This window comes from Lepidothrix coronata, unplaced genomic scaffold (assembly GCF_001604755.1).
Source record: "Lepidothrix coronata isolate B3197 unplaced genomic scaffold, Lepidothrix_coronata-1.0 Scaffold58, whole genome shotgun sequence".
NCBI classification, from domain to species: domain Eukaryota; kingdom Metazoa; phylum Chordata; class Aves; order Passeriformes; family Pipridae; genus Lepidothrix; species Lepidothrix coronata.
Window position 1 is genome coordinate 306,040 of NW_016690238.1, and position 24,923 is coordinate 330,962.

The 24,923-nt window shown below is 55.1% G+C and overlaps 1 long non-coding RNA gene across 1 annotated transcript; it reads right to left on the reverse strand.

Annotated features, from left to right (window-relative positions):
* Positions 1–10,322: 10,322 nt before the first annotated feature.
* LOC108498388 lies at positions 10,323–24,779 on the reverse strand. The gene is made up of 3 exons (XR_001875158.1): positions 24,409–24,779; positions 15,283–15,558; positions 10,323–10,819 (listed from the first exon to the last, which is right to left on the reverse strand). It is a non-coding gene; the product is annotated as an uncharacterized LOC108498388 (long non-coding RNA).
* Positions 24,780–24,923: the final 144 nt, after the last annotated feature.

A 24,923-nucleotide genomic window follows, 5' to 3' on the forward strand; every position in this document is an offset into this window, starting at 1 on the left:
CGGTGCGGCGCTGCCCTCCCGGTTCACATGCGGCGTCCCGGGACGGCGCCGCTGTTAACGGCCGGGCCGGGCTGGGCTGGGCCGGGCCGGGCGGAGCGGGGCCGAGCGGAGCGCAACGAGCCGCAGCTGCGGGGCCGACGCGCCCCAGCCCCCGCCGCCGCTCCCGCCGCTCCCGGTGCCGCCGCCGCGCACCGAGCAGCGGGGCCGGGACCCGCCCGCCTGCCCCGCCCGGGGCCGCCCCCGGCCGCCGCCGCCGCCAATCCCGGCCCGGCCCGGCCCGGCCCCCCCGGGGCCGCGGGGAGTTTTTTTTGTTGTTGGGCTCGAGTTATTTTAATTATTTTTTTTCCCCTCCTTTCCACGAAAAACTGTCTCAACTTTGATGAACTTTCTGGTTTCGACTTTCTTAAAGGGCCCGCCGGGCTCTGAGCTCGCGGCGGGGCCAGGCCGCTCCTCCCGGTCATCCCCGGGTCGGGGGAATGTGGCTGAGCCCCGCGGGGGTCCGAAAGCCCCGAGACGGCACCTTTGTGACACCCCGATGAGAGCTCCGAGCCCCATGAACAGCAGCCCTGGGAGCTCAGGATGGGGGTCCTGTAACTCCAGGACAGCAGCCCTGAGCTCCTGGGTAGTAGCCCCAAAGCCCCCCCATAGCAGTCCCCAGTACCCTGGGGACAGCAGCCCAGTTCCTTCTGCCAGGGCAGCCCCACATCCATCCTCACAGACATCAGTGGGTGCTCGGAGCAGAGCTCTGTTCTTAGGCTTGGGAGGAGGAGCAGGATTCAGACATAGAATCATGGAATCTCAGAATGGTTTGGGTTGGAAGGTACCTTAAAGATCACCTCATTCCAATCCCCAGCCATGGGCAGGGACACCTTCCACTATCCCAGGTTGCTCCAAGTCCCATTCAACTTGGCCTTGAACACTTCCAAGGAGGGGGCAGTCACAGCTTTTCTGGGCAACCTACGCCAGGGCCTCACCATCCTCACTATCCATCTCCAACCAGCCTTATCCTAAAGGACAGCCCATGGTTGGGTAACATGAGCAGAAAATAGAATACATGGCCCATTCCTGCACTCTGCATCCCCCACCTTGGTCCCTGTGTGAGGCAAAGGTATAAAACTGCAAGAGTTTGGGGTCAACCTATGAAGTGGCAGATGTCAGGGATCTGAGCCCTGTTATCTTAACCAGCATTGCTTGTACCCAGCCCTTGCTGCTTCCCCAGCACCGAGGACAGGTGAAAGTGAGGGGAAGTGTCGGCCCTGCCCTGCCCAAGGGGTCCCACAGTCCCCTGGGCTGCAAAAGAAATGAGTGCTCCCTGTCCTCTTCTGGCCCTGGCTGGAGACACCTGTTCTGTCCCCCCAGCACTGAATGTTGCTTCAAAATCCTGGCTCTGTGATCATTTCCTTCCAGCAGGAGCTCAGGGATATCATTTTGCTCATGTGCATGTTGTGAAGAGGTGTGAGCCTCTCTGGGGGCAACCACAGACGATTTCCCCACCACACCTGGGTCCACTGCCCTGTTCAAGCCCCAGCCTCTGACTCCATTCACCACCTGGTTACAAAGAGGCTCCCTATGAAAATGTAACCCTATAAACTCAGCTGTCCCCATGCACAAGCATTATCCAGCACAACCCACGGTGCTCTGCAGCCAGTGCCAGAGAGACAATGCAAGGAACACCATCACCAAGGTGGTGCCCACAGTCAAGTGCTTGTCGGGGGCGAGTGGTTCCATTGCAAGAGGTGTGTTGGAGGAGAGGAAACGTCCTCCTGGGAGCATTGGCTTTATGTTTCCTTGCTTTTGAGGTTAAGGCTTTCAGCAGTAGCAGCTGTCTGCACGCAGCAGGGCGGGTTTGTGTACGGAGTCCTCACACAGACAGCGGCAAAGCCACCGCTTCTTTTTCCAAGGCTTTGTAACAGGCTGCTAAGCCAGAGATCCCTGCCAGGACCTGCACAAGGGGAGAAAACCCCCACTCTTTAACTAAAAAACTGCACTTTATTTATTTAAAATGTTGTCCTACAGAGTGGTCTTTTGGAGGACTTCACACACCAGCCCTGTACACAACAGTGAGAACCCCTCAGTTCATCCACAGAGCTCGGCATGGACAGATCTGCAGCAGAGCAAGGGCTTTCCCTGATCTTTAGGGTTGCTGTGCTTCCCCATAACTTCATCCCCAGCGTAAGGCTGCACAGGAGTAACTCCAGGAAGAGCATTGCCTGCCATGCCACAGAGACTCCAAGTGAACCCACCCTGATGAAGACCAGGAATATTTGCTTCCTGTGCTAATTAAGCAAAACCCAGCATAACCTTGCAGCTCCCTCTCTGTGTTTAGGTTTGGTGTTTTACTTTCTACAGACTTTGAGTCCAGAGCCTGCGGCCAGAGGAGGAAGGCACAAACGGGTGGACTTCAGAAGCAGCAGCGGGTTTTCATCAGACTCCCAAGGAAGCCACGCTGCACACACATGTAGGGGAGACGTGCTGCTTCTTCCACAGCAGGAAAACCCCAGCCACAAGCAGAAGAGCTGCTGCGTCCATCACACTGGAGTGATGATGGTGGGTCCGCCACATCACTGTTGCACTGATGGCCACAAGCTGTGGTTTATTCTATAGGCAAGTTCATCCTATTGGGCTAGAAGAGCAGCATCCTCCTTGCATGCTCACCCCTCAGAGCTGTGTGTGGTGTCAGCATCCCTACGTCCCAGCATCTTGCAGCTCATCATCCCTTTGATGTCCCAATAAATATCACACCCAGGCAGACTCTCCCCTCCCAAAGTGCTGAGGCACAGCAACATGTGCTTCAGCACATGGAGCCCTTGATGGTCCAACCAGCTGTGTGGGGAGATATTCCTGCCCCTGGGAACCCAAAGGGGTGGACACGTGAAGCAGTCACTGCTACCAGCTTGTACAGGTGAGCCAGTCCACCAGAAAATGGTGATGTCTCTGTAGAGGTTTTGGCTGACAATTCTCTCCACTTCCACATGGAAATGCTCAGCTTTAAGTGTGCAATCAGAGGCTACACCAGCTGAACCAGTGCAGAACCAAGCAACACTCTGGTTTGACCTTGCTTACCCACGTCTCACAGTGATGTATTTTCACACCAACACTTTTTCCCCTGAGGCTCCTTCCACATCTGGCTCTGCAGTCTGGCCAAGATTTGCACCACAGCCTTGTCCTTGCCATACTACATCCATGGAGATGTGCTGGTTAGAAGAGCAGAGGTAATGCTGTGATGCATCCACCTCTCCCACATCAATTCCACAACAGGGTGGACAAGCTGGCAGTGAACCCTGTGACAACATCCCACACAAGCAGCTCCAACCGTGCAGTCCTGCCTGCAAACAATGGGAACTACGGTGCCTCACCAAGGAAAAGGAGTGAGGTGCTCACAACCAGCAAGCAGGTGTTAGAAAGGGGTAACAAAGTACTTGGGATAGAAACAGATTGGAATCAACTGAGAAATTGAGGTAGGACTTGAAATGATAACCAGTTGTGGACAATCTTGTGTTTTCACACAGTTTCTCAGCCTTACATTTTCTCACTCCTCAACAAGCAGGTGACCAGCTCACCAGTTAACCAGTTAAGGTGACAACGGAGGGTCGTCTCTCTCCAGAGGGGCTCCTGCATCTGCTGCCCACTCTGCTGCCCTGTGCTCCCAGGCCTCATTCATCCACCTGTAAAGAGGCCATGAATTTCATTTCGGGGATCATGGTAGTTGTCATAGGGGGTACCTTGGGCCGCTGTTTCTCCTGAGCCCACTGCAGGTGGTGCCACACACTTTGGATGAGGTGCTGGATAGTTTTTACTGTTTCTCACTACTTATCTGGGACAACAGCTGAACACTGGCACTTGACCTAGGGCAGAGAGAACACTCCCATGCCACTTCCAGCATTTCTGAGGTATGGGGAAGGGAAGGGAGAAATTCCTCTGCTTGCCACTGGTGCCAACTTTTCTTCCTCCTGTCCTTGCCCATGAGGCCCCACATCTCCCTGGCCTGTGCCAGCCAGCACTGCTCTGCTGCTCTCCTCCATCCTCCATCCATTCCAGCTGCTCTTGCCTCATGCCCTTAGTCTTTCTGGTTAATTATACTGGACTGGGATTTGCAACGCTGGCTGGGAAGAGGCCACCAACCATGGGACATGGAGGAACCCTGATTTCCAAGCAAGGAGTGAGACTAGCCGACCCCACTGTCATTGCTGAGACTGCTGATGGGCACGTGCAAGCTGGGTGCTGTTGTCACTGAAGACTCTTCACAGGACCTCAGGTGAGTTTTCAGAGACCTCTCCAGCCACAGGCAGGTGAAAGCTTTAGGGCTGAGGTGCTGTTTTTTTGTATGGATTGTCATCCAAACATCTGTAGATTTGTTGTAGTGATGGTGGGAAGGGATCTTGGGAGTCTCCCATCCAACATCCTGCAGGACTGTCACCAGCACCAGGTCAGGTTGGTCCTTCCTTGAAAATGCCTAAGGATGGAGCAACCCCACCTCTCCAAGTGTCCATCCCAAGGCTGCACCATCCAGCAGGGAAGGAGTCTTCCCTAACACCCAACTCAACCTTCCTAAGCCACCACGTGTGGCTGTTGCCTCACGTAACATCATCTGCCACTATCAAGGGAAGTGTAGCTGCACCATATTTTTAACTACACCTCTAGGAGATGTAACCTGTGAGGAAACCCCCTTTCAACCTCTTTTTGGCCAGAATAACCCAGCCCAGCTCTTTGCTGACCTCTCACCAGCCACTTCAGTGCTTCCCCACCTCCCAGTCCACATCTCTGCCCAGTGCAGAACCTGCCCAGCCATTCCTCCTGGCCCCACAGCCTCCTTTGGTGCATCGGTCCCCAAATAGCAAGGATGGCACTTGGCCGAGGCCAGGCTGAAGAGCAGCTCCCAACCCCTTCCATGGATTTGGTCCTTCTGTTGGTCAAATGCCACATGGCTACACCAGCAAAGGACAGAGGGTGAAAGTCATGGCAGGAAAATTAGTACCTGGGACGACTGACATTTGAGTACCGAATGACAGGATGCAAATAGCCCCATCCTGGGAGCTGTGCAGGACTTTGGGTGGCCCAGTGGGTGCAGTGGAAGCAGTGGAATTACAGGGTGCAGTGGAAGCAGTGGAATTACAGGGCTCATCCAACATCACATGCCTGGAGTAGCTGCTTTAAGGACGGCAGTGAGTGCTTTCAAACTTTAATTCCTTTCCGTACATCACCGCTCGTCTTCTCCAGCTCTGCCTTCCCCCAGGAGGACGAGCTGAAGTTAACTGAGAGAGACAAGGGCTCGGAGGTGTGCGCAATGTTTGCTCAGACGCATCGGATCACTGCAAAGCTGCTTTTATGGGCATTTCGGAGCGGCTCCTGGCAGCGCCGCCAGAGCCGAGCTCTGCGGACGCTCGCTGAGCCCCATGACGTGAACCCACCGAGTGGGCTCCCGACCAAAAACGGGTGAGGAGAGCTTGTGTTTAGACAATTTGAATAAAAAGATAGCGCCAAACAGAAAAGCCTGTTTGGAGCCAGGAGTGGGAACAATAAACCCAAACGCTTTCTCTGATGGGTTGCAGATGCAGCAGTGCCGGCGATCTCCCAGTGGAAAAAGCACGGCTGCATGGAGGGATTTGCCACTTAGTCACCTAGGAAATGAAGACAGGACTTTAGCCTGCCCCAAAACTTGTAGTTTTTTTGCCTAGAAGATGAAATACAGAGAAGAAAAAAGGCAGTGCTCCTCTTTGCTTGTGCAGCACTGAAACAATGCACTGTTACCTCTTTAGTTTCATAATTAATGTGTCACTTGCATTGTCTGGGCTTATTAATTATGAGGGAATGAACCAGGGGGAATCCTTTATAGAGAATTTGTTAATTAAAGGCCCCAGAGCCAGCCCAGCCCCATAGGGTGGCCACAAGCCTGGCTCCTGCACTCATCCTGCACTGAGCTGTTGTGCACAGGGCATTCACAGCTGGACTTCTCCAAGTGCAGGGTGCGGGCTGTCTCAGCTCCAGGTCCAGGAGATGTGCCCAGGCCTAGCAGACATGGTGGAGCATCGGGGCTGTCCCTCCATGTCCATCCCCTGCAGTTTCCTCCTCCACCATTCAGTCAGGAGAGCAGCTGAAGCCACCACCACAGTACTCTCAGGGGCCAAAATTCTTCCCATAGTGCAGCTGGACTTCACCAACAACCTTGTCCACAGAGGAGCTGGGAGCTGCCCAGGTTCCTGTGGTCCCATACCAGCCATAACAGAGGGATTTTTTAGTTGGATCCATCCCACCTCACCGGAGCTACGGCAGGAGCTGATCACTGGAACAGGCTCTCGGCTCCACAGAGGAAGGCTCCTCCCAGCCCCACTATCGCTGCCTCCATCAGGAGCAGCTCTGCTCAGGGCCTGGCACTCAGCACTGACAGAGTGGCACCAATGGTCTCCAAACTGTCCCAGGAGCAGGGAGGAGGCACAGCACAATGTGGCAAGTCCTGCTGGGCCACATCCTGTCCCTTCACTCCTCTGTGGTTGTTTGACTGAGGTTTTGATCAGATGCTCAGTGAGAACATCGGCTTCAATGCCCACAGGGGTGGCTGGAGCAGCAGGGACAGAATGTGGCTTGACCCAGGGCACTGAGAGACATTCAGTGTCATTGGTGTCCCAAGCCCTTGTGTGTGGTCCTACAACTAAGACCTGGCCAAGGCCCCTCTGGGTGTCAGCAAATCCAGGTTTGGATCCCTCAGCCAGGTGCTACCAAGTGGAGAAGCCATGTCCCAACCTGCTCACCAGAACCACCTCTGCCCATCAACATGGTCTCTACAGACCTCATCCTCTGCTAAATTATTTTCATACTTAAGTAACAGGCATTATGGATCACATGGAGGGCAGAAATGCTCCCAAACTTTGCCATTAATCATCTGGACAGTCAGGAAGGAGGTGGGGGGCAGCTTCAAGCTGTGCTGTGTGATACGTCCCCTGGTCACTGCCAAAGGCACTACTCGAACTCCCCAGGGAAAGGCGTCCCATTTTCACCAAGGTTATTAATGTCCAGCCCCTCTGCACACTGGAGACCTTGTCAAACAAAACAAAAGGACGTGTTGTGGAGGAATCCTTGGCAACACAACCAACATACACATGACCTCCCGACTTGGAAAACAGATTGTCAAAAACCCAAGTGAGCAATCCCGCCACATGCAGCACAGCTCAGCTCCCCTGCCGCCCTTGCCACCGGTGACGACCCAGGATGCACAACAGTTCCCAAACCCTGCTGGAGCAAGCCAGGGAGCAAGAGGGGACATGTGGGACAAGCCTGGATGTGGCACTTTCTCTGTGGAAGCCACATGCTTGGAAAAGCCCCGTATCAGCTCATTTGTCGAGTCCTTCCCCAGGACACCTCCCATGGGTTCCCCTCAGGCAGCACATCTACCCTGGGGTATGTGTCCATGGGTGACTTCGAGGGTAGGGAAGAAGTCTCCTGAAGCTTCCTTCCTCCTTCCAGCTGTTCTCCAGGCAATGAGCAATGCAGAGGGCAGTCTGGGACATCTCCATTTTCAGAGCCTGCAGGATACTGCCCAGCATGGGGGAGATCCCAGCATGGATGTGGCATGGAGGAGACTTCCTGCTGACTCTAGCCTCCCATCTCCTCTGGCCAAGCAGGATCCATGCCCTCCTCCTGAAGATGACACTTCCCAGCGAAGGCTGCTCCTCACTCGTGTGGATAATGACAGGGATTAGCAAGTCAGGGGAGGATGAGAGCTAAACAAAGGGTCGCCTTGCAAGAGGCTGCTCCATCCATCCTGCTTGTCTTTCAATGGAGAAGGCAGAGGGCAGTGCCAGGGCAGGCCAGGGATGGCAGTGCAGCTCCACCATCACTCCTGCCCTCCTGTATGGGGGGTACAAAAGCCAACACAACACAGCAGCACCCTCCCAGTGCCGTCCCCACACGAGGGATGCTCAGCACAGCCAAGGTTCCTGCACCACCTGCAGGGTCTTTGAGGGCTCCTTTGCTTGGCCAGAGCCCAGGATTCCCCACAGGCACAGTTAGTGGCCCATTCCCATCCCCAAGGCACCCCAGGTCTCAACCCTTGGAGTTTCCAGCCTTGGCAGGAAACCAACGCAATATATCTTCCCAATTCTCAAACCCAGCAAGGCCAGACTTGCTTAAACTGGGCTGTTTCGATGAATTGGTATATGTTGGACACCCAGAACAAAAGATTCAGCTCATGATGAAAGTTTGGCAAAGCCCTAAAAACCACAGAATACAAAGAGTGTTATCATGGGAAGCACTGGTCCTCGGGACAAGCTATAATTACTTCTGTTCTGCTTCGACCACAGGGCATAAACACTGAGGACCAACAGCACAAGGGCCCATTTTCCAGAGCTGATCCCTTCAGCTGACAGGACAAGCTTTGTTGCAAAATGCCTATGTCCCTGTGAGCGACACACTGGGCTCACACCTGCAGTCCAGGTATTTCCCCCAAAACCTTTGTGAAACACCCGTTGCACCACTGACCATTGCCAGGTCAAACTTCCCTGGAAAAATTCATTTTCACTCAGGGAATACAGCCTGGAAAATTCCAGCCTTGCTGGGGAATGACAAGTGAGGGGCTGTGATGGAAACTATTTTGTAACCTTAATTATTTTACCCCAAAGGCCGGCAGCCCATAATCGCATTAGTCTCCTTGGGAACGCCTGCCCCACCAGAGCCCCTCTTGCCCTCTTATCACTCCCCCCAGGCCCCGAGAAGAGCTCCTGGGGAAGCTCAGGGGCCTGGTGAGCCCCCCGCGCACGGCCTGCCAGGCAGATCCCGGGAATGCCTGATTTATAGTGTTATGCCTCATTCTGTTTACGCCAGGCGAGTTATTTAAAATGAGGAGAGCAAGAGGAGCCCGGGTTTTGTTTAAAAGTCCGGCGAGGAGATTTGCCTTAAATAGTCAAGAGCTGAGGCTAGAGGGGAGGCCGCCCGGCAGCACGGACCTCCAGGGTGGGAGCAGAGCTGGCACCCACGGGGGGAGCTGGCTGGCTGCAGGAGAGGTGGCAGGAGCCTCCCGTTTAACCCTGGGGAGTTAAACCGCAGGATTGCTCGCAGCCCTGGCTTTGTGTTGCCTGTGGCACCGGAGACACAGTTCACCTCCACACATGAAACAGTGTCAAAGGAGCAGCAGCACTGGTCCTGCAGGCCAGCGTTCACTCTGAACCCTAATGATGGCAATCCAAAAAGCTGCTCCACAGCCAGAATTGGCGCACCCCCCTAAAGGAAGCAGTGCGCAGCCTGGCACAGCCCCAGCTCGGAACCCCCCGAGCGGCCCCCATCAGCCCTCGAGGCCTCCTCCTCCTCCTCAGGGGCAAGGCTCAACGTGAGGCCACGCTGGTGGAAGGGCCTCCCTCAGGGGCTGACACAAGCTTGGTTTGCTCGGTGCTGAGCACAAATCTGATTGCTCTCTATAAATACATCCGGGGTCAACACCAGACACAGGGAAGAGCTATTTAAACTCAAGGGGGATGCTGGCAAAAACAAAAGGCTATATATAAACTTTCCATGAGCAATGCCAGGAGAGAAGGAAGGTTTTAACTCCTGGAGCAGAGAGGTGGAGAAAGAGCCCCCCAAGGAGTGGGGTGAGGCAGTGGGATGGAGTCAGACATGTTTCTGTGTGTCCCCAGGGTTGGCAATCCCAGTTTCCCTCCATCACCTGTCCCCAAGAACAGTAAAACCAGCTGAGGGGGCAGCAACTAGCCTTGGCACTGCAGCAAGAGCTCCCAACCCCAACCCAGGCAGGACAGCAAGGGGCAAGAAGCTCTTCAGATATTTTTCCATTTTCTTGACTTATTTGGTCAAAACTGCTGATGAATTAATCAGAATAATGAGTAACTCGGGTGCCTCGAAGCACTCAGCAGCAAGGGTCAACCGCTGAAAGGCTGAGCTGCTGTGCCAAGCCTGGCACCCTTTGCTATTCCCCACATCACTGCTAATGCCTGTGTCCCCCATAATCCCTGTTCCTCTTGCTCATCCCTGCATCCCACGGTCCTGCACCCACTGTTAGCACATGCGTCACCTGCTAATCCCTAATCCTGGCAACCTTGCCCATCCCTGAACCTCGCTGATCCCTGCACCCCAAGGAGCCCTGCTGTCTGCTCCCAGTGTCCCCGTTGGATTCACCTGCCAGAACTTTGAACAGTGCTCATGGAAACAGCATGGGGAAGAAACACAATGTTTGCGAGGTGTTATGGAGACAGCGAGGAGGAGGAGGAGAAGGGGCAGCATGGTGGGGCAGGCTGGTGTCACAGCCCCAGCAAGCAGACAGGCTTGTGGGGACACCAACCTGCCTTTTTTGGAGCTTATCTCAGAGAGATCTGAGCCCAGGACGTCACCAGCCCGAGCAGAACCATTTGCAGGGAGGAGGATGAAATATTCAGAGAGGTTTAGAGCAATTCGGTGTCTCCAGCGGAGCACACTGATGAATATTTCAGAGGAACGGGCACCTGAAGGAGGGCTGGGAGCTGGCTGAGCACTCCACCAAACAGCCACCCTGTCCCTGCAGTGGCATGCACTGGCAGGGATGCTGCCAGGGATCAACTGGAAGCAGCTTGTTGGGTCAGTGACTGAGGAGGACACCTCTTCTGCAGGTGTCCCATGTCTTCCCACTCTGCTCCCAGGGGTGACAGCAGTGAGGGCTCGTTCCCATGCACATATCCATCACGGCCATCCATCAGCTATCCTGTGACACTGCAAAGGAGCTTCCTGGCAAGAGTCAAGGCAGACCCCATCTTCCCAGTTCCTCCCAGCTCACCTCCATCTCACTCATTCCCTCCAAGCAGCGTGGTCTCTGTGCTCTCACACTGTCACCCACGTGTTGGGCTCACTGTAGGGGGAAGGTGACAATGGGTGGTACAGAGGACATTCATGCTGTCATGGAAAACCCCTCTCTCTGCACCAGCTCACATGATCTGGTCCTTTCCAGGCTGTAAGAGGAGGGATCTCACCACTTGGACAGTGAAGTGTGGACTCAAGCATGAGGCCCAAAAACACTTCTCACCCTAAATTAAAGCAGAGCTGCCCACATTTGCCATACTCCCAAATCCCCGAAGCCGCAGACCTACCAGCACTGGTATTGCAACAACCAGGACAGTGTGGGGAGTCACGTCCTGAGCAAAAAGTTCAGGTCTGAGCTGAGAAAGCCTCTGGGGCAGAGAAAAGGCTGCAGGGTTTGGGATGCACCACTCAGGGATCCATGGGCACCCTGCTGTCCCCAGTCCAACACGGAGCTGCAAGTCACCACTCGACATGTGCCCTCTTGGCTACCAGCACAGTCAGCACGGGGCAGGACCCCAGCATGCTGGGAAGGAGCTTTAATTTCTGCTACATCCCCTGGGAATGGCAGCAGTGGGTCTGGGAGATGGCAGAGCAGGGATGTGGCTGGCTGAGGGAAACTTTGGGGTAGCAGGAGGGAAGGTGGCGCGGCTGTCGGCACTGCTGCCACTGCCGCCACAGGCGGCCCAGCTGGCGCTGGGGCCACATTCCCCAGGGACAGATAAAAGCTACCGTAAAAGGGGAGACCTGTCACTGGGGCTGGCCTGGCTTCTCTCAGCACAGCAGGGAGAGCGGAGCACCACTCAGAGAGCAGTGCCGGGAGCTGAGGGCCACCTTATCGGCAGCGTGCCATGGCCCCAGCACTCAGGGATTGCTGAGCGATGCCGGAGAAGGCACCGACCCACCAGGCACCTCCGAGCTGCCTTGGCCCTGTCCCCTCTGTGATGGAAACCTGCAGCTGTATGCCTGTCTGGAGCTGTCACATCCCATCAGGCTCCACTGGCCACAGAGCCCCCGGTCTGCACACTGTCCTCCCACCACGGCAGCCGTTAGGTGGGAAGCCAGGATGGCTTCTGGACAAGTCCAGGGTTTCCAGGGTACAGCCTGCACCTGGCTCCCTCCATCACCTTCACACAACCAGGGGAGGGGGAGCTCAGGCTAAGGGCAGGCAGAAGAGAGCAGCCCCCTTCAAAAGAGCAAGAAACGAGACCCTCAGCACTGCCAGCACAGAGCAGGGGCCCGGCTCCAGCAGGAGCTGCGGGGGGGGCTGCTGACTGCAGCAGCTTCTGCTTACGATGGGCAAAACGCTCAAGATCCATGAGCAGAAAGAAGCTCTTTTGGAGTGAACTGCAAAATATTGTCTTTGCACAGCTAAACTCCCCCGCCTGCGTCTTCTCCTTGAAGCCTCAGCAGCTCTCAGGGAGAAGGTTCCTTCCTGCTCACCCCTCCACGAAGGGCAGTTTCCCTCCCCGCAGTCAATTAGTGAGCCGGGGTCAGGGGTCAAGGGGCTTCCTGAGTTCACAGCGCTGATCCTTAGACCTCTGCCGAGTGGAGCCAGCCTCAAGTGGCACATACAGGGCAGCCCCCATGGTCATCCTGGGACACCCTGGGGACAATCAAGTTGTGTGTGTCCTCCGAGGTGTCCAAATTTCCCTCTTCATCAACAACCGCCACGTCCCCTCTGTGCCTGGCTCTCTGCTCCATTCCTCCCCAGACCTGACAGCCTCCAGCTGCCAGCCCGGCCCCCACGCATCTCTCCGCAGAGCCATCATGGCTTCATCCCACCACTGGCAGGTTTGCAGGGCTGGAGGAGGAGCCCACGTCTCTCCAGCTCTGTCTCCGCACCGCCACACTAACACAGGCAGCCCCACTCCATGCCAGCCCCATCGCCAGCCCCCCACAGCCACCTCCCTCTCCTCCGTGGGCCGTGCTGCGGCGGGCTGGTGGCCACTATCAAATATTGATGGAACTGCGTGGTAAATAAGCATTATGAATTTATGACTTGCTGAATTAAACAGGCCCCGGCTCGGGCCGGCTGCCGTTCAGCGAGGCGGAAGGAACAGCGGTGTTGCTGGCACATGAGCGGCAAAAGCTCAGCCCCACAGCCGACCACGTTCAAACCCAAGCCCAGGTTTCAGGAATACCCAGAGCCCTACAGCCTCAGGGAGCTTGCACCAAGGTTCCTTCTCCTCCGGCAAATCCCTCACTGCCCTCTGAATTTCAGCTCTTCCCAAGGCAGCTGACAGTGCAAACTTCCCCCTCCACGGAGCTGCAGTACCTCGGAGCAGAGAGAAGGGAGTGAATCAAGGCTTGGGTTCACCAGTTTAAACAATAGCGAGTCCAGCGCTACGGTTACGTGACTAACCAGGTTAATTAATAACATGGCGACGGGAAAGAAGCACAGAGTGAATCTGCTCGGCACAAAGGGGCTGGCAGAAACCCACCTGTGAAAACCTCAGGCAGCAGGAAGGAAAGATGCCTGGCTCTCTTGGAAGAGTCTGGTTTGCCACAGCTGATCCAACATGCTGAGTGCAAGGTGAATCACAGAATTCCAGAATGGTTTGGGTTGGAAGGGACTTTAAAGCCCATCTCATTCTAACCCCCTGCCATGGGCAGGGACACCTTCCACCAGACCAGGTTGCTCAGATCCCCATCCAACCTGGCCTTGAACGCTTCCAGGGACGGGGAAGTGTGAGAGGGAGGCACAGCTTGACATCCAAGTCTGGCTGCCTTTCTGGAAGATGTTTGGGTGTCCTTGTGAATATCTTCAGGAGAACGGAGATGAAGGGACAGGATGGTGGGAAAAGAGATGGCATAAGCACTGCAACAGCAAGACATCACCTGACCTGGGCCAGGGAGGTAAATGCCAAAGGAAAATCCAGGTGATGAATGGGATTTCCAGGACTGACACGAGAGGGAGCCCAGGAAAACATAAAAGCAGTGAGAAAGGCTCCCTGCCAGCACCATTTCCCAAGGGAGCACCATGCAGCGCTGCTCCTGTGTGAGGATCACAGAATGGTTTGGGTTGGAAGGGATCACAAAGATCATCTTGCTCCACCTCCCTGCCATGGGCAGGGACACCTTCCACGAAACCAGGTCATTCCAAGCTCCATCCAGCCTGGCCTTGGATCAAGTCCAGAGATGGAAACATTGCCCATGCAAATATGGCCCTTCACAGCTCCCTCCCACACTGCAGGTTGGCCACTCAGTGAGGCCTGGGATGTTGCTGGTACCATGTCCCCTGTGAGGTGGCAGCATGGTGTCACCAAGCCTAGCTGGTCCCCCTGCTCAGCAAATGGGACCCCCACCCTCACTGTTAACAAAGCAAATGACCTCCTCAGGGTCCCGTTGGTGTGCCAGGCTGGGGCTGGCTCCTGGCACTGGGCACATCCTCCTCCAAGAAGAAGCACTGCCAGGCCCTGGCAGGACATCACAAAGCCATCATCTGGGAATTTCAAAGTGCCCTGTACTTGGGTGACCTGCTTCCCAAATCAGCCCTGGCTGATTTGTCTTCTCCAAGCTCCTTTTCCTCGAGCAATAACTGAGCCACCAAGAAGGATTGGCAAAGGGGTTAGGCTGGCTGGGGCTGCACAGGTCAACACTCCCCACTTCCCACCCCATCTTCCTGTCCCCATGGGGTGTCCAGGGCTTTACCACCTGATGACAGCAGGAGCCACAGCCACCCCTGGCACGCTTGGCTCATCGCACAGCAGGCAGAGCCAGCTGGGCTCTTTCAGCACCACTAAATTTATCCCTGAAGACCCTCTCCTTGGTACAATCAGTTCCCATCGCCGGGTGATGCTTCGCTCCCACCCCCGCAGTTCCCCCACTGACCCCCCTTCCTCCTCCACCAGGACAGGACGTTCCCACGTGGTCACACATGAGCCGGCTGGGCTGGGAGCGGCCGCATTCACACGGGACAGCAGCAGGGCTGGACCCCCTGAGGATGCTCCAGTCTGACTGCCCCCAGCCCCTTGTTACCAGGGAAGAGCCTGTGGGCTTCAGCCCAGCCCGGGGGGGAACCTTGCTGTGCCCACCACAAGCCAAACCCTTGGACCACCATCAGCTCTTCTCCCCAGCCAGGCCAGGTGTCTCAAGCTGAGAATGGGTCCAGTGGATCTGAGCCCTGCTCACACCAAGAAGAGGGGAAAACCAAACATGGGATAAGCCCTCTCCACAGGAAGCCCAGCAGGGTCCTGGCATCACCTCACACTCTCCCTGCACCAGCACCACAGAGGTTTTGAGGTGCCAAGGAGGGGCAGTGACCATGACAAACACCATGGCATATGTTCATGTGCCAGACCTGGGGATGATTCTGTGAGCTTAAGCCACATCATTCCCTCCCCACTGATGACAGCAGGGAGAGGCCAGACGATGAGCAGATTCCAGCTCCCTTGCTGGATCCACACCCAGAGAAGCCCAGGGAGCTTGAACACTAATTTATTGAGCTTCCGAGGCCACATAAAAAGCTTATTCCTGCATGGCTACACTATCAAAATCAGAGATATTGCTGACCGTGCATTTGTCCAGCAAAGAGAGTCCCGAGAGCTCGAGATCCCGGCCGGCACGTTAACAGGATGCAATGCTCGGGGTTCCTCCTACTGGAAAACGCAGCTGGAGCTCGGGAGAAAAACGCTCGTTGTGAAAGAGTGACCCCAACCGTCGCGATGGAAGGAAACGTCTGCTGGAGAGCTCAGCTGGGAACCTCTGCTGGGAAGCTCTGCTGCCGCTCAGCCCTGCGACGCCAGACGGCGAGAGCCGAAATCTGCAGGGCTGATTGGTGTGGAACCACTGCGGGGAGACACGAGACAGGAACAAAAGTTACAGGGTATCGCAGGAAACTCAGCTCCGTGTCCTTCTCCAGCAGCAGTTCTTTTGCGGGGGGTGGGGGGAGTGAAGGAGGCTCGTGAGAACCTGGTTTGGCATTAAAACACTGGAAAATACATTTGAGTCCCCAAGATCCAGGTGTTAGGAGGTGGGATTTAAATGCATCGAGCTCTCTGTTTTCACTGCCAGTGGCACTGAGACATGGTGCTGTTCCTGGCATCCTCTTCCTGGGACCAGGAACCCTCCTGGTCCATGGAGGTTACCTGTGCCACTGCAAGACCACAGGAAGATCATGCAGGAGTTGATATAAACCTCATAAAATAGAGGAAAATGCAGTGACTAGTGGGAATGTAGGGGACAGAGGACCAAGTTACTATTTTTTCAACATCACCAATAGAAATTTCTACATAATAACTCTGTCTGCATCTTGCCTTTGCCTCCCCACCCTGTTGCTACTCCTTTTGGCTTCAAAGCAATCCCAGACTCCTGTCCCAAATAAACCACAATCCCCACATGCATCCAGCCCCACTGCAAGAGACTGAGCTGGAAATGCAAGGAGCAAACAGCTGGAAGATGGTGTCTGAGCTAAATATCCCATAAAACCCCCACAGGGCCGTTGGTGAAAGCGGGCCAAGTAAGGCTGCACTCGGGGACAAGGACAGGGCACTGCTGCGCTCACATTCCCGTGGCTCTTCCGGCAGGATGATGGCCCCAGCAAGTCTTGGGAGAGATCTGGAGGACAAGGAACTCCAAAACACAGCCCTTTTGGATCAACTGGAAGGAAAACTTGGCAAATAGTTTTAAAAATGCTTCAAAAAAAATGCTGTCAGAGCTAAAAGTGACACTTTAATAATTCCCTAGCTCTCAGAGGTTTCAGTGTTCCAAGGAAGCTCCTCACTCAATAAAAAGGAAGAAAATGCTAAAAGGCATATGAGGCATTTCAGCTGGTCCGTATAACCTGCCACCCTGCCCGGCTTCCCTCAGCACCTGGAGATGGGGGGTACAGTGGGGCAGCGATGGCTGGGGAGGGAACGGGCACCCACACTTTGGTGAGGAGCACTTGGGGGGCGATGGCAGGAACATGGTGTCGCTTGGCGAGGGGCCACGTGCCTGAGTTGGTGGCACATGTACCCTGTGTACCCTGCGCACCCCGTGTACCCTGCACCGCATGTACCCTGCGTACCCCATGTCCCCCAGCCCCTCGCGGCGTTCCAGAGGAGCAGAGGCAGCGTGCCGGGGCGAGGCGCTTGGCTCTCACGGAGGCTCAGCCTCCTGTCCTCGGGCCGGTTCCCATGACCCGCTGCACTTCCTGTGGCTGGATGGCTCCGGGACGTGGTGGCGGAAGCGCTGCGATCCCGGTGGAAGGAGAGGCCAAGAGCCAGCCCAGCCTGGGAACAGCCTCCGTGCGGAGTTCCCCACAGCCGTGACACCCAGGGTGGGATCCGCTCGCGGCCAGGAACTGCTGTGCCTCCTCCAACAGGTCTGTGGATGTCTCAGGAGAGCAGCTTTCAGGACACTCGGTCCCGGGGGATTTTGGCTCCGTGTCCAGCACAAGTCTGTGCCCTGAGCAGAGCTGTTACACAACAGTTTGTAAAACGACCAGGGTTGGCTCCAGCCAAAAACCACATCCCCTCACTCCTGAAGGGCCGGCTGAGGGGGGCACTCTGTCAGTGCTGCCAGCCTTGCACTGGTTCCCATCCCTTCTTCCAGAGCTGTGCAGGAGGAGGCAGGAGACTGGGGGGCTTCCTGGTCAGGGTCAGCCCTTGCACACTGGGCACCAGAGCTCTCAGGTACGTTCCACACCATTCATCACACACACACCGAGGCAGAGCTATTCAAAACCTCAAATCCAAAGGATCCAAGTGCCAGCCTCCCTTCGAGAGGCTTCACAAGTCCCCTCCTCAGGACATCCTACCAACTACTATGGTCTTCAGTGAGGTTTCCAACAGGTGTAGCATCTTTATCCATGCCCCAAACCCATAGGTGAGATCCAACATCATGTACACCCAGCTTCTGGTGCTGAATTTTGGAATGCCCTCCATGCAGGCGGCTCAGGAAGCTTTTTATCAGTGTTGCAGAGCACTACAGATGGCAGCTCATAGATCCCTGACTCTGTTGTTTGATGGGCATGTTCTCAAGTTTCTTCTTGCAAATCATTTAGACCTTCCCTGAGCTTGAGATCACTTGAAGCCTGTAACTAGAGCCCAAGGAACAGGAGACTCCCCCTGCACATAATGACAACAGTGTTCCAGACCAGCATGTTTGGATATCCTGAAGGAGAGAGGTCTCTGGAAATCTGTTTAGCCATAGGGTCTTGAAGACAAAGGCATTTAGTTTCCCAGGGACTCCTCTTGGTAGGTGAAGCACCAGGACGAATCCAGCTGGAATCACCTGCAACACAAAGGTGTTTCTGTTCCAAAAGGAGGCCCTTTTCCTGTCCCCCCTTGTTTCTTTCCTCTCTCCATTATTTGTACAAAGCTGTGTTCAAATAACACTTCCTATATTCTATAGATTTGAAACAGGAAAGGATTGTAAGTTTATATCAAAGGAAGGAATTTAGCATATTGTAAATAATGCATCATTTGGAAAACTATCTGTTAGATCACAAAGCACAAATTCAAGGAGACAAGCACCTACATACAAAAACATTAATGATAAAACTACCCACAGGACAATTTTAACAGTATTTGGGTAATATAAAGGAGCAACCTAAGGGTTAGCAGTGCCCTGGCTTGTGGTGAACATGCTGCAGCTGCTGACAAGAGCCAGGAGCCATGTGTGGGCTCCCAGGCCACAGCAGGGCAGGCAGCTCTGAGGAAAAATTTTCTTCCATCAGCCCTTTGCCTCTGTTCACAAATGATCTGGAGGGTGAACATCCAGCCAGCCTCTGCAGGGAGCCCCCAGCAATTTCACTGAGCCTGCAAATTCCTGCAGGGCTGCGAAAACTGGAACTTTATGAATCCGGCTGCACCGGAACAGAAACGCGCCCAGCAGACGCCTCACACGCCCAGAGAGCCACGGGAGAGAAGAATCCAAGCACACAGGTTTGGGGTTTTTGCAGCCAGTGCATCCTCAAGCCCCCTTGGCAAAGTCCATGTGACATGCAAGGGGATAGAATCAGGATGAGGTTCTAGAAATATGTGGATCCCAGACCTGGACTGAACGCTCACTGGAGTGATCCAGTGCAGTGAAACAGGCCCAGACACATTATCATGGGAGGGTAGAATTGAGAAAAACAAAATTATTAAAGCAAAAGGAGGGAGGTGTTTTGCCTGGACAGGTCCTCAAGCTTCTCAGCTCTTTGTTTCCAACGGCTGCACTGCCAGCACAGGAGGTGTCAACAGACAAGAGCTCAGCAGCCGGGGGTGAATCCTTGGCCCAAACCACTGGTGCTGCTGTGCAGCATCCCTGAGACTGGTCACAAGCCCCTTTGGAGGACAGGACCAACCCCCTGGTGTTGGACCCATAAGACCTACTCCTAGGCTCAGTCTGCTTAAAGCTGTGATGTGAAAATGAGGGGAGAGCCAGACTTACAAGGGGAGAGCCAGGCTTACGGTGCTGCTGGTGTCACCTCACCAGGGCAGAGCTTTGGGACAGCACTTTAAGGACTTCAGATTTTCAGATTTGGGACTTCCAAGATTTCCTATTTTATGGTACAGCCCTAGGTTAAGACAAATGACACAAAACAAGCTCCTCCAAGACAGTTCTGAGTTCTTGCCATGTGAAATTTTTAAGAAGCCTTGCTCAGGTACCACAAAATGTCCTGGGAAGACGCAACACTTTAATTTTCCAACGGCCCTTGCAGTGTGCAGTCACTCGTGGTCTTAAAACGCAGCTCCAAGAGGCCTTTTGGATTTTTGGCTGGAGTAGCAGTGGCTCCCAACATCACCGACACACCACTCAGCCTTTTCCACAAGCCATCTCCATTCATAGGAGCATATCCCAAAGCACCAAAACCAGACAGCAAACCAGCTTCTGCCAAGTCCCGCTGTGCAGAGGCAGCACACAGGCCCCATTCTGGTTAAGTTCAGGCAGCTCCATCAGAAACACCCCCAGCTCCATCCATCCCACCTTCCCACAGCACCTACAAGGAGCCAAGACAAGACCTATTTTACTCCAGGAATAAGCAGTGGAGCTGCTGTTCCCAGCTCACACGTGGGTAACTGCAGAGAAGTGAACAACGCCTGGTATGGAATGAACAGGGAGCAGGGATGTGCCAGGAAAGATGAGCTCATTGTAAAAATAATTGAAAGAGCTTTTAAAAAAAATCAATAGAAAGCCCTGGTTGCATTCAGATGTGCAAAATCCAGCAGCAAGGCAACTCCCCACCACCCGAGGCCTTTCCTGTATGCTCCTTTTCACCAATTTGTCCTTGATTTTTCCCCTTTTTGTCTCTGTGCCACCTGCCATTGCTGCACTGAGTACCCTGGAGTGTGTCCTACTCGACAAGCAGCCAAGGAAAAGAGCTCGGGGCACAGAGCAGCAGGGATGACGCAGAGGAGCTACAGGCAGTGGAAGGGAATCACACAAGTATTACTTTTGGCTGAGGAAGAGGTGACCTCTGGAGTGAACCCTGGCTCCTGCAGGTGCTCCTTGCTGCCAGCTCGGCTGACACAGGCCGGAGCTGGGAGCCACATGCCTCAAACTCACACCTACACGTTCCCAGGAAAGCTGTAGGCCATGGATTACTTTTTCCATCACACCCCATTCCATCACACCCCATTCCTTGGTTCTGTTGTGCCAGATCACCATGGGTGGAGGGATTGCCTTTTCCCAGTGTTTGCCGGTAAAAACCCTGCTGGCCTCTCCGGAGCAACTCATCCCAACACTGGTGCTTGGAGGGACAGCCAGGGACTCTCCCTGGCATGTTTTCTGCAGTGGCAGATCCCAGCAGAGCCCTCTCCAAAGGTGTTGGCACTGGCACACAGCACCCTCCAGGAGCACGGAGCTCATCGGTTACACAAGCCAATGACAGACCCTCTCATGCTGGGCCACCACATCACATCACTGGCTCATCCCCCTGACACTATCCAGCTCCTCAGCCCATCCAACACCCCCAGATTCGTGCCACAGGGGAACACCTTCCCTTGGTGCCGACACACATCCCACTGGCATAAGGAGGGGCGACACCTCCTCATGGCACAGCAGAGGGAATTCATCCCTTGCCATGATTTCTATGTCCTGCCCATTCCCTGGTTCCGGGCCTTGGAACACGCCGGTTATCACAGCGTTCTGAAACAAGACGTTCCCTGACCTGCTTTTCCCTCATCACTAATTCACACCGAGCAGGTTTCAGCTCAGCTCATGCATGAACTCCACGCTGGCACCGCTTAATGGCTAAAGAACGAATTCTGACAAAGCTCATTAAAAAAGCAAGCCACTGATGTCAGCAACGTGCCTTCAATCTGACCCCCAGCTCCAGGCAGGTCTGCCAAGGAATCAACTCATCCTGTTGGAAATATAAAGGGAGAGCAGAAAACTATTGCCATGGCCTGGAAGGAACCTCGTTTGTTGTTACAGATGTGAAGCAGATCAAAGACACGGGTGAGTGACACCAACCAATTCAACTGCTCAAACAATTAAAATCCACCTTGGAGATGGGCACTCAAGACACAGTTCCAGCCGCACAGATGGGCCAGCTTTAGGGAATTTATCCACAGCTCACCTCAAAACACAGGGAGCCAAAATCCCAGGAAAACTCCCGGTACTGCTGAGGCTATAACAGACACAGACATGTCAGCACAGGAAGAAAGAGCTGGCAGCAGGGCTGGGAGGACTGAGGTATGAAAACAAAATTCCTTGGCAGTGTTCATTTTTGTTTTTCCCTTAGGAAAACAAGATCCTCACGTCAAAAAAAATTGAAAAAGAGCAGTCACAGAAGGGGGATGAAAAGGTGCTGACGAAAACATAATTCCATCCCTGGATACATGTCCAGCCCTAGAAAGTTCTGAATGACACATTTCTAATGATGTTTTTAAATAACTACAGGGTATTAATTACATTTAAAGCTACCAACCCTTTTCCCTCTTTGTCTGGAAACCTCTGGAAGTGTTTTCCATTAGGCAACACTTCTAAGCACAGCCAGCTATGCAGCGCTGCTGCAGGTACCGAGGAACTGCGTCAGCAATACATGGTACCCACCACACACCCCCCAACCTCCACTCCCACAAGGAGGGCACAGCCGAGGGACAAGTGTGTGGTAATCCCTGGGGAACAGGCACAGAGAAGGGCTGCATCTCGCCGCTTCCCTGGTACAACCCCCCCCTGCAGCGCTGTAGTTTCCCTTATGTGAGCGACCGCATCATGGCGAGGTCAGCGAGAGCCCCTGTGACTGCACGGCCACGGAGCTGTCGAGCGGGTGAACCCGCTCCAGGAGCTTCCTCACTAACAAGGAGATCCAGGACTCCAGCCAAAGAAGAGCACGGAGTGAATGTTGGAGGGACAGCCCATCCCACAGGGACCCCACTTGCCTCCGTGGCCCTGAATACCTGGGCAGTGTCTCTGCTGTCAGCCCTGTGCGCAACAAGGCTGTGACTGAGTGATCAACTTCCCGTCACCTTAGCCTTGCCTCTCTCCCACCTAAGAGCTTCCATCCCAACATCAGGCAGTTCTGAGAGGCTGGAGCCACCTGCCCAGCCTCAGCCCACAAGTGTCACCAGCTCCAGGATCCACGAGTGTCACCAGCTCCAGGCACAGAGGAGCTCTGGGTCTCCATTCCCCAGCTGGGGAAAAACCTATCAGTTCTCTCCGTAGTTTGTCCCGATGGACAGTATTTTTAAGAGCTACATAGTCCACAATTAGCCACAATAATTAATGAAGATAATTAAGGAGATGCTCAACTAGTGTTTGCAAGCCTCTAAAACAGAGAGGTTGCAGGTGTCTTGTGTTCCGTATCTAGAATTTGGGATAATCAATCCCAAAACCTGGCAAAGCTATTCAGAGGTGTGCGTTCTCCATCAGACTGGCTGCACCAAAAAGAAACTGTCCAAAAATGTGGCACAACAGCATTTCTCACTGCCAAAGTCCCGGGCAGGGCAGTAAAACCAAAGGAGAATCCCCAGCACAGGTGGGAACGAAGCAGTGCAGGGCCTTGTAGGGCAGGGAAAGGGAGAGTCAGGAGTGCTGTGGGCAGTGCTGCCACTGCCAGTACCAATGGAGAGGACAGGCAGGACCTCAGAGTCCAAGTGAGGTGGGTTTTTCTCTGTGAAATACTTGCCTGCCCAGGGGCTGGGGGGCTCAGGAGCAGCACGGAACTGCCACAGTCCAGCCGTGCCCAGAGTATCCCACAGCAGCTTCGTGCAGGGAATGGCCTCGCATGGCCAAGAAAGGCAAAAAAAGGAGCCCACTGGCCTCTGCTAGCAGCAGCACCACATGAACAGTGACACCACAGCCCAGCTGTCAGGCCCAGCTTCGTGTGATGGCTCTGCCACCCCAAAACTGCGGTGTAAGGGCACATCTTGATTCTGGAACCCCAGGCAGGGCAGGAACGATGAGCCCATTGTTCCCAGCAGGATTCTCCGTGTTCCCTCCTCCGTGCCTGGGGGACATTGAGGCACAGAGCAAGTGACATGAAGGGCTTGGCACCCAGACAGGGGCTACCAGCGATGCCCCTGTGGCTTCCAGCCCCATGTTTACCAGGACACCTCTCAGAGCACCCACCACCCACCCCAAAAGGGGCTCATGGGCACAGACACCCAAACCAGCAGCACCTCAGCAAAGTGTTTGAGAGCCATGAGCAGCACCAGAGACCTCGTGCTTTGCACACTCTCCTCCTCAGCACAGATGGGGACACAGAGTGACACGCAATAAAAAACACAAACCCTTCCCGGGGGGATACAAAAATAATACCACGAACATTCCAGCTTCCCGAACAACAATCGCCTGAGAAGCCGGCACTGTGGGAAAGTCTCAGCTTGCTTTTCCTGGGCATTATAAATAGAACCACGGCTGCAAGCAGGGCTGGAAATGCGAAGGAAGGGGGGAAAAGCCATTTAATGGGCTCTGTTTGAACTCAGGCCCTGGCTGGTGTCCAGCTCTCTGCAGAACAGCTGGTCCCTTCCTGCCGAGTGAAGGGCAGCGCTGGGAACCGGGAAGCCCAGGCCCAGGGCTGCCTGTGGGATCCCAGGGTCCGTGAACCCACCAGGGCATTGCACCCCAGGCTGCTGCAGGTGCCACTCAGGAGCTCCGGCATGGGGCAGGGCTGAGATTGCCGAGGTGGGTCAGTGTGAGGTTCTCCAGGACTTCAGCCCTCAGGGCTGGCATCCACAGGGTCTCCCAGAGCTTCTCTTCCAAAGAGCTTCCCGATCCCTGACCCTATGTGAAGGCTCAGCACCCACCAAGCCCTGCAGGACTGAACCTCACAGTTTCCTCACTCTGCCTGGTTCTCCAGGAGCCTCACCTTTGGCTGTGTGACTGCTGCTGTCTGTCCCTTATGGATACACTGCTCACCAAGAGTCCCTGCAGAGCCCTGCCATGGGCAGCTCCACATCATGTTATCCATGTATTCATTCCTTACTCCAGCTCCTACTCATCCAGATTATGAGCTTTTGGCATCCCAGGTCACATTTAAGCACCAGCCCCATACTTTAAGCAGGATATAGAATGGAATGAGTTGGGCTGGAAGAGACCTTAAAGCTCATCTCATTCCAACCCCCTGCCATGAGCAGGGACATCTTCCACTAGACCAGGTTGCTCTAAGGCCCATCCAGCCTGGTCTTGAACATCACCTGGGACGGGGCAGCCACACTTCTGTGGGCAACCTGGGCCAGGGCTCACCACCCTCACAGGGAAGGATCTCCCTGCCCAATCTCTCACCTCAGCGCCAATGGCTTGTTCCGTGTGGCACCACCAACACTCGGCTGTTCATTCCTCGGCCCTGATGCTCCCAAACCTCCCATAACCTCGGCTCCAGTTCCCACCCGGGGCCTTGTCACTTCCCACAGCCCAGGCGGCCGGCCCTGCTCCCACCCCTGGGTTTGCTGCCAGCCCCGGGGCCTAGGGACTACGTGAGACCTGCCCCACGGGGGGGGGCTGAGGGAGCCGAGATGCTGAAGGGAGAACCGGGTCCCTGAGGAGAACAAGGGGATTCTGAGGGGAGAATCTGGAGCCTCGGGCGCGCGCCCCGCGCCCCCTCAGGGTACGCGCGAGGCGCGAGCGCGCGGGGGGGCGGTGACATCACTGGCGGGTGGGCGTGGCCGGGGCGCGCGCCTTTGTTTGGGGCGGTGGGTTTCCAGGCTGCCCGCGCGCCGCGGGGCGGGGCGAGGGGCGGGGCCGGGCGCGCGCGGCGCGGGGGGGCGGGGCCGGGCGCGTGACGCGGGGGGCGTGTCGGC